The 8,939-nt window shown below is 39.3% G+C and overlaps 1 protein-coding gene across 1 annotated transcript in view; it reads right to left on the bottom strand.

The window, feature by feature from the left end:
- Positions 1-8,939, bottom strand: part of LOC114631670 (protein mono-ADP-ribosyltransferase PARP11-like) — a 66,902-nt gene that overhangs the window by 5,607 nt on the left and 52,356 nt on the right. The gene's annotated exons all lie outside the window — the stretch shown is intronic.

Raw genomic sequence — 8,939 nt, 5'->3', positions numbered from 1 at the left:
GGGAGAGGGAGAGGGAGAGGGAGAGGGAGAGGGAGAGAGAGCTAAAGAGAAGGCTCAAGAAGATTCATTCAGGAATGCCATAAAACACTAAACTGAAAGCTATAATATATACATCAAGGATCTGGTGCAAACATGTGCAGGACGTGTGCGTGCTGCCTCAGTCTCTGTGAGTTCATATGAGCTTTGATCATTGTGCTAGATAGTTATATGTCAATTTTACACAAGCTAAAATCATAAGGGGGGGAGATATCAATTAAGAAAATACCTCCAAAGGATCAGCCTATATGAAAGCCTTAAAGGTGTTTTCTTAGCTAGTGATTGATAAGAAAGGCAAAGTCCCATTGTGGGTGGTGCCAAACCTCAGCTGGTGGTACTGGGTTCTGTAAGAAAGCAGGCTGAGTAAACAATATGGGACAAGCCAGTTAACAGCACCACTCCATGGTCTTTATATCTTATCTTGCCTCCAGGTTCCTGCCCTGTTGGAATTTCTGTCCTGACTTTCTCTGATGATGGACAGTGATATGAAAGTGTAAGTCTAATGAACCCTTTCCTCCTCAAGTTGTTTTCTTTGGTCATGGTGTTTTATCACAACAATAGTAACCCTAAGACAATCATGCTGATTGGTTGGCTTTGTTTTCTTGATGTCCTTCACCCCTCTGACTCTTACAGTCTTTCTGCCTTCTCTGCTCTGAGGTTCTCTAACCCCTGAGAAGAGTGTTTTAATGGAGATATTCTCATTAGGGCTGAGTGTTCTAAGGTCATCCACTCTCTGCATAATGTCTCACAGTTGATCTCTGTATATGTTCCCATCTGCTGCAGGAGGAAGCTTCTATGATGATGGTTGAGCAAGTCACTGATCTGAGTATATAAAAATGTCAATAGAAATCATTTTATATCTATTTTTTTTCTATAAGACTAGCATTTAGTTATACCCTATGTCCCTGTGCTATCTAGTCTCAGGTTCTTAGTCATTCAAGCAGAATCAGGTATGGGTTCCTCTTCTGGAATGAACATTTAGTCATATCAGATATTGGTTAGTTATTCCTAAAGCCTTTGTGCCACTGTAGCCCTAGCATATCTTGTGGACAGAACAGCATATTAGATCAAATGTTTATGTCTGGCATAGTGTTCATATTTCTCCTTTGATATTATTTTTTTCATAGATGTGCCCAGCTGCCTGGACTTTATTTAAGAACAGCTGTAGTCAAGTTGACAACCATCACAGTCACCATGTGATCACTGCCCCATCAATCTCTTATGACAAAGGGAAAAATTGGTCCAATTTACCCTGTCTATTCTCACCATCCTAAACAGCTCAAATTTCAGGGCATACACACAAAGTTCTTTACTTTCCTGTACCAAAGGCACTTCTACAGAGAAATGAAGAATCTGTGTAGTCACCAACTTGATGACACCATGTTCAATGAGCTGTAGAGATATTGTCTCCAGTAATGGGCCTTGCTGTCAGTTTGTGAAGAACATTCTATAGTCTTGGCTTCAGCCTGTGCTGTTTGGGAAATTCCCATGAGATTTCTTTGGGCAAGAATTCAATTATATAAAACTTCTTCCCAGTACTGGAAGGTTCATTTGGTGACAAACGATGGCCAGTTAGGGTTTTGTTTCCTCTACTATTTGATGAATTTATTTTGATTGCCTTCATATACATATATATTTTAGCCAATTTCTACTGTATTAGATTCTGTACTACTCCTCAAATACCAATTAATGTTATCCATCTTTTCCCTTATTTCCTCTTTCATTCCCCTCTTCCCTCCTCTTGAGCCCCCCACTCATCTATAACTATCTATTTTATTTCTCTTTCCTAGTGAGATCTATCTGCCCCTCCCTAGTCCTTTATATCTTATATCTGTGGTTCTGCAGATTGTTACATGGTTATCATCAACTTAACAGCGAATATCCACATATACACAGATACATTCCATGTTTATCTTTCTGAGTCTGTTTTTTAAAGATGATTTTTTATTTCCATCCATTTATCTCTGAATTCCATAGTTTCATTCTTTTAAATGGCTGAGATAGACTCTATTGTATAACTTTACCACATTTTCTTTGTCCATTCTTCTGCTGAGGAACATCTAGGTTGTCTACAATTTCTGGTTACTATATATAGGACAGTAGTGAATTTGGTTTAACAAGTGCCTTTGTGGCAAGATGAAGTATCATTTGGATATATGCACAAGATTTGTATAGCTGTATCTTGAGGTAATTTCCCATTTTGTGATTTATCTTCTGTTAATTACATCAGCAAGTAGAAATACAGAAATGTGTGCCTCTTTGAAAAGGAACACAACTTTACCCAACTAGCACATGCCACCTGAGATAATTGGCCATGAATATGAATATGATAGAGGCAGTGATTTAGGAAATTTTTCTTGGGGTGACTGCATTTGGTATTATGTGCTAAAAATACTATGATTATGAAAAAACTAATAAAAATAATAAAACATAAAAAATTGTATATGTGTCCATAGAAATTAGTATCCTTCATTGCCAGCTTATCAATTCTTGAATATAATTGCTTCCATTAAAATGTTTTTGCCTAAAAAGAAATTAATCTGAAAACACTATCACAAAATCTCTCTCTCCCTCTATCCCATTCTTCCTTTTCTTCTCCCCACTTCTTTCTAGACCTCACTATCTTACTATCTTTCTCTGTCTTTGTCTCTGTACCACTTTGTTTCTTTCTTTCTTTTATTCTGCCTTTGTCCCTGTGTCTCTGTCTCTGCCTCTCTGTCTCTGACTTTCTCTGTGTGTTTGTGTATATGTGTGCATGTATGCGTGTATGTTCTCTTTCCTCTCTTCTCTTCTCCTTCCCACTACCCCATCCAATAATAATCAAGTTCATTTTTTTTATATGCAGAACAGACTCATCAAACATCTTTGGAGAAAACTTGGTCTGGAAAGGCCAAATCATATACTACCCTTTCATGTTACTAAAATTTTGTGTTTAACTTGGTAAAAATGTGTCTCTGTGAGCTTCCAAACCTATTTTCATGTTAAGAATCAAAGTGTTGCAGATCTCATACAATGTTCTTATATCTTTTTAGTTTTAAATCTAGAAAATATTTACAATTTCCACACTATAATTTCTATGAGAACATCTACACCATAGCATATAAGAAAATACATACCATCTCATGAGCTGTACAGAGAAAAGATGTATTTCTAGGAAAAACAAACTTTAATGAGACATATTTTATTTTTATATAAAAATATGACAAATAACCATGTATTGGGAAATTTGAGTCATCAAGATTATTAAATTTTCCTTGAAGAAATGCTATATTAACCATGAACTGCATTTTTTTCAATGTTTGGAAAAGATAAGTTTGGTGGTTATTGACTTAAGCTTAAGCATAAACTCTGATTAATTTTATTGATAAATTCACAACTGGAAACAATTTAGTCAATTTTAGAAAGAGTTATAAGTAAAGCAGTGTCTTGGGCTCATGGTGGGGCTTATCTCAGCTTCTCACCTTAAGCTGCATTTACTGAATTTACTAATATCTATCACAAGCCAGCTGCCATCCTGGAAACAGAATCAACTTGACAAAATAAAACAGATAGCATATATAAAAGTGGAAAGACACAGAAGTGAATATTTCAGAAGTAATGTGATATTTAAAAAATAGAAGTATCATTTCTGAGAATGAGTGAATACATCATGAAGACAGGTGACTATAGGAGATCACTGACACATTCAGAGAGTAGGGCTTACTGGAGCAAAGCCATGAGCTGGGATGTAAACACAGAGGAAGTCTGAAGTACTGCCACTTACACAAATAGCCTTTAGAATCTGACAGGAAAGAGAGGCTTTAAATGATATGTTTTAACAAATCTTAGGATAGTCTCATTTTACTTAGACATCAGAGGGCAAAATCAGCAAATATGAATATTCCAGTATACTGGGACTCCCAGCAAAGGCAGAAGAAAAGAGAAACTAGTCATCATATGACTTGGGTTATACACACACACCACCACCACCACCACCACCACCCACACACGCACGCACGCACACACACACACACACACACATACAAACACACACACTACACCACATCATAGACACTACATCACACCACACACCACGCACACTCTACAAACCCACCACAGACAAACATACCACTTACTACACCTCCCATCCACCCCTGCACAGAAAAACACAATGCAAACACCACACATAAAAACACACCACACACATACAGAGACAAACAAACCACAGACACACATACTACATACCATACCTCCCATACTCCTCAGATGCGAACACAGTACAGCACAGACACAAACACCACACACACACTCACAAAGAGAGAGAAACAGAGACTCAGAGACAGAGAGAGACAGACAGAGAGAGAGAGAGAGAGAGAGAGAGAGAGAGAGAGAGAGAGAGAGAGAGAAAGGAGCAGAGACAGAGACAGAGAAAGCCATGGAGGCCATGCCCGAAAGATTCCTGTACACTTTCACTTTGTTGACAGTGAGGCAGATTTGTAGAATGGCCCATTTCTAGAGCACCGAACAACCACAAACAGTCTTCTCATCCCACCTTCTTCCACATTCTGTGAATTCATAAATTAACAGTTCAGAATTCTAAAAGTTTGACCATATTTCAATAGACTACTTCAATCATATTGTGACCAAACCATTAAAAAACAATGAACTTCGCTAATGAGCCACAATAAAAGAACTATATCAAACCCAGAATTATAGCATTCTGTTCAGTCAAGTATTTCACTTTGTAATAAAAATAGTATTGCATTTGAAACAACAGGCAATATTTAAGTTTCATTAGAATACATTATTTACTTATTCCAAGTTCAATCATTTGCTTAGAATTAATGAATGGATATCTTGATAAGATGTTTTTTAGTATTATGATAAATCCTTTTTAAAACCTTTTTATTAGATATTTTCTTTATTTACATTTCAAATGTTATACCCTTTCCCTGTTTCTCTCCTCTGTAAATCCCCATCCCATTCCCCACCCACCCACCCACTCCTACCTCCCTGCCCTGACATTCCCCTACATTGAGGCGTCAAGCCTTCACAGGACTAAGGCCCTCTCCTCCTATTGATGCCCTACAAGGCCATCCTCTGCTGCATATGCAGCTGGAGCCATGGGTGCCTCCATGTGTTCTCCTTGGTTCGTGGTTTAGTCCCTGGAAGCTCTAATTTATGTACTCAAAAGTGTCTTCATGTGCAAGTGACAGAATTAAACAAACAGCATATTCACATTTTAGGGTCTTTGATTATTCTAAAAGATTCAGGATGTAAAATTCTTCTTTGGCTATAGAGAGCTATGTACAAATTGTTGGACGTAGCTTTCATAGTCTGAGTACCTACTACTAAACAGCCAGTTTCACATCTTGCTAGCTTTTCGTTTAAACAATATTAGATAATATATGAAAATAAATTCATCCTTAGTGGAGGAAGTGGTGGGTTTTGATATGAGAATGTATGTGGACCTCACAAAACAAAGAAAAAAGGTAAGTATCCCAATTCTTATGAGGGGCTTGTGATATTGATGCACACTGCCTCCTCAAGGAGTTCTCAGCATTCACTGATGGGGTGAAGATTCTCCACTCATTTTCAATCTAGCAACCTTGAGATTTTACACCACTTAAGTTTTATTACTTGGAAATTACATCTAATTTATCTATACAAATACACTGACATCGAATAAATGCAATGTAAATCAGTAATCAGTTGGGTTTAAGACCGCCCTTTAATTAGACCTGTGGTAATCTGTCTAGTGAATATATATCACTATGCAATCAAATTAATGCATATAATAAATTCAGAAGTGGCTCCTTTGCCATTGGAAGATGGCATGGTGTTGCTGCATATCAAGTAGTATCAGTATGTGCTATAGTCTGGTACTTTCCTACAGTGAGTGTTTGTCCTTTAACAAGGAGGTGGTAGTAACTTTAATTGGGTTCTGTTCATGTCCTTACCCTTGGTCAAGTCATCCAAAGTCATAACATTTTCAGATTTATTCCCCAAATTTTCTATACACCTTTTAAGTTATGCTTCCACTGATAGCATCATACCCATTCCACAAACCTCCCGATACTGAGAATGTCAGGAGCTTATTTATAAGCCCTCAAAGGGCTTCTTTGTCAGCTAGAGCAGTCCACCTGACAGAGATGATGATAGTAGTCAGCAGAAAACATTGATCAATAGCCCTTTTTATACAGCAGACTCTGACGCCAAGACAAAAGCATCCAGTAGATTAATCCTTTCTCAACACATGAAGCTTAGAAACCTGCATAAAGCCACCTTGTGTGATGAAGAGCAATCTGTCTTCAGCTCTCAAATGTATTTGCAATTTTCCTTTCCGTTCCTCTGAGGCATCTGTAGAATATCTCGAGTTAATAGTTATCTTTCACCATAAATTAATAAATTGGTTCTTTTTTTTGCAAAAAAAAAATCTAAAAGAATTCTTTTCTTTTCTTCACAAAGTTTAAGATATCATACTATGTCCACTACTGAAGTGTTTAGTAGCTTATTTTACCAGCAACTGACACAGTAACACTCCTGAGATTTGCTTTCTAATGTTATTTAGGTAAGGAAAGGAAGGAAGGAAGGAAGGAAGGAAGGAAGGAAGGAAGGAAGGAAGGAAGGAAGGAAAGAAGGAAAGAAGGAAATTGTTACCCTATAGAAAAACTTTACTTAACACAGGAAGCTTAAAAAAACAAAACAACTTCCGGTTTGGGCCCGAGCATAGAGTAGGTCGCAGGCGGCAGCTCCGTACCCAACCCCAGAAAACCAAAAGAAACAGGGACTCCCAGGAGCTTGAACTCACGCAGCATCCCAGGGAAGAGAAATCTCCCTGAGAATCCCCTTCTTTTTTTCTTTCCAGGTAAAAATGAATCACCTGTGATGCTTGCTATTAGAAGTTCTAATCCAGATGGGCCAGAAGCCAGGATCCTCGCCCTTACCCTCACCCCCTACCTTTTCCCACCTGCACAAGGTTCCCTGAAGCTTGGCAACTGCAAGATCCTGCTTGGCAACTGCAGATAGACTCAAAGCAGTGTACCATATCATCTGAAGAATAGCAAGGAGACCATAACTCAAGCAGTGTACCATATCTTCTGAAGAATAGCAGGTTGCAGTCCTCCTCGCCCCCATGAATAACTAGGGCCTGCCGGTCGGGTCAAGTGGCACCCAGACGTGGGGCTCGAGGCACGGACCCCTCTGGACAGACCCTCATTGAGAGGATGTGCGGAGGACATCAAGATTGAGCGAGACAGAGATCGTCACCCGCAACCTGTCATCCACGGAACCAGGTTGATGCTGCCATCAAGAAGATGGTTGAAGTTCATTACCATCAGCCGAAAATTGGAGAGGATCCAGAAGTGACTCCGCAGGAGACTGACACAGCTGCCAGCTCCCCTGCCTCCCCCTACGGTCGACCGCTAGACTTCCACGCCCTCCAGAAAGGTTCCTGGTATGCCTGGCTTTGCCCCTGTTTCTCTTGCTAGAGAGCTTGGCCTCTTGATCACCACAACAAAAATTGGCTTTTTCCTAAACCAAGGCCGCCCTTGATATGGCCGCTAACATTGGGGAGCCTTCCTTTATGACAATATTACACCCCAAACTGACAAATGGTTGGTAACTTGAACATTTACAAGGGACTAGGATGGCTGTGAGTTAGCCCAAGGATGGGATTATTGTAGGTCCACTTCCCAGGGGCCCAGCCAATGCAGCCGAAAAGGAGTGCGTGGTGCTGGGAGTGGGTGCAGCCTACATGGCCTAAGACAGGGCTCTCACCCTCCTTTCACCCACATCGGAGTCCCTTGACGTTGCCCATTGTCGACAGCCTAAAACCTTCGACCATCGATGTGACTCGTCTCACATCAGTGTTTTGGGGTTGTGAACTTGTCTAAGACCCCCCATAATTAGACATCCAAATTCAAAATTCACATAGTTGGGATTGATCATAAGATGCCTTCTCTAACTAAACAGAGAAGGGGGAGATGCCAGAAGCCAGGACCCTTGCCCTTACCCTCACCCCCTACCTTTCCCCACCTGCACAATGTCCTCTGAAGCTTGGCAACTGCAAGATCCTGCTTAGCAACTGCAGATAGACTCAAAGCAGTGTACCATATCATCGTAAGAATAGCAGGGAGACCATAACTCAAGCAGTGTACCATATCTTCTGAAGAACAGCAGGTAGATCATAATTCAAGGCAGTGTACCGTATAGACCATGACATGTTTCAAGGCACAGGCCAAGAAGATTTTGTACTTTTCCACCACCTGGCCCCTCTTACCCCCTCCCCTTGTAAAACATGCTATAAAAAAGCATTTCATGTTCAAAAATAAATAAATAAATCAAATGGTCTCCTTATCAATTTTCTATTTTTTATTAATTTTAAATGAAAATTTCTCCTTTTTCATGAATTTTTTGATAACTCTTTTGTTTGATTTTTCCACAGTGTTTTCAGTTTTATGTATTTTTTGCCATGTAAATGTTCAATTTTCTCAGAAAAACTGTTTTAAATCACATTCCTTTACAAATAAAATGTTCTGCTTATCAAAAAAAAAAAACAAAACCTTAATATTAACAGAGAATGATAATTTCACAGTAAGTGGGGATATCATTTATTTACATCCTGATTTTGCTATCATTGTCATTGTTGTTTACATATAAAACGTCATTATATTATGTGAATTATGTGTGTATAAACTATACTAGCCATTGCATTGCCTTACTGAAGGCAAAAAGAAAATCAAATTTACCTCAATTTTAATTTCTATCTGTGGTTCACATGAGGTCTCTTACCTGCTAGTCTTACCACTGAGCTTGAGCTAAGCTCTCTCCCTCTCTCCCTCTCTCTCTCCCTCTCCCTCTCCCTCTCTCCTTCTCCCTCTCCCCCTCCCCCTCCCTTTCCCTCTCCCTCTCCCCCTCCCCCT

Source organism: Grammomys surdaster, unplaced genomic scaffold, assembly GCF_004785775.1.
Source record: "Grammomys surdaster isolate TR1022 unplaced genomic scaffold, NIH_TR_1.0 97, whole genome shotgun sequence".
Lineage (NCBI taxonomy): Eukaryota > Metazoa > Chordata > Mammalia > Rodentia > Muridae > Grammomys > Grammomys surdaster.
This window is presented reverse-complemented; position numbering and strand designations above follow the sequence as displayed.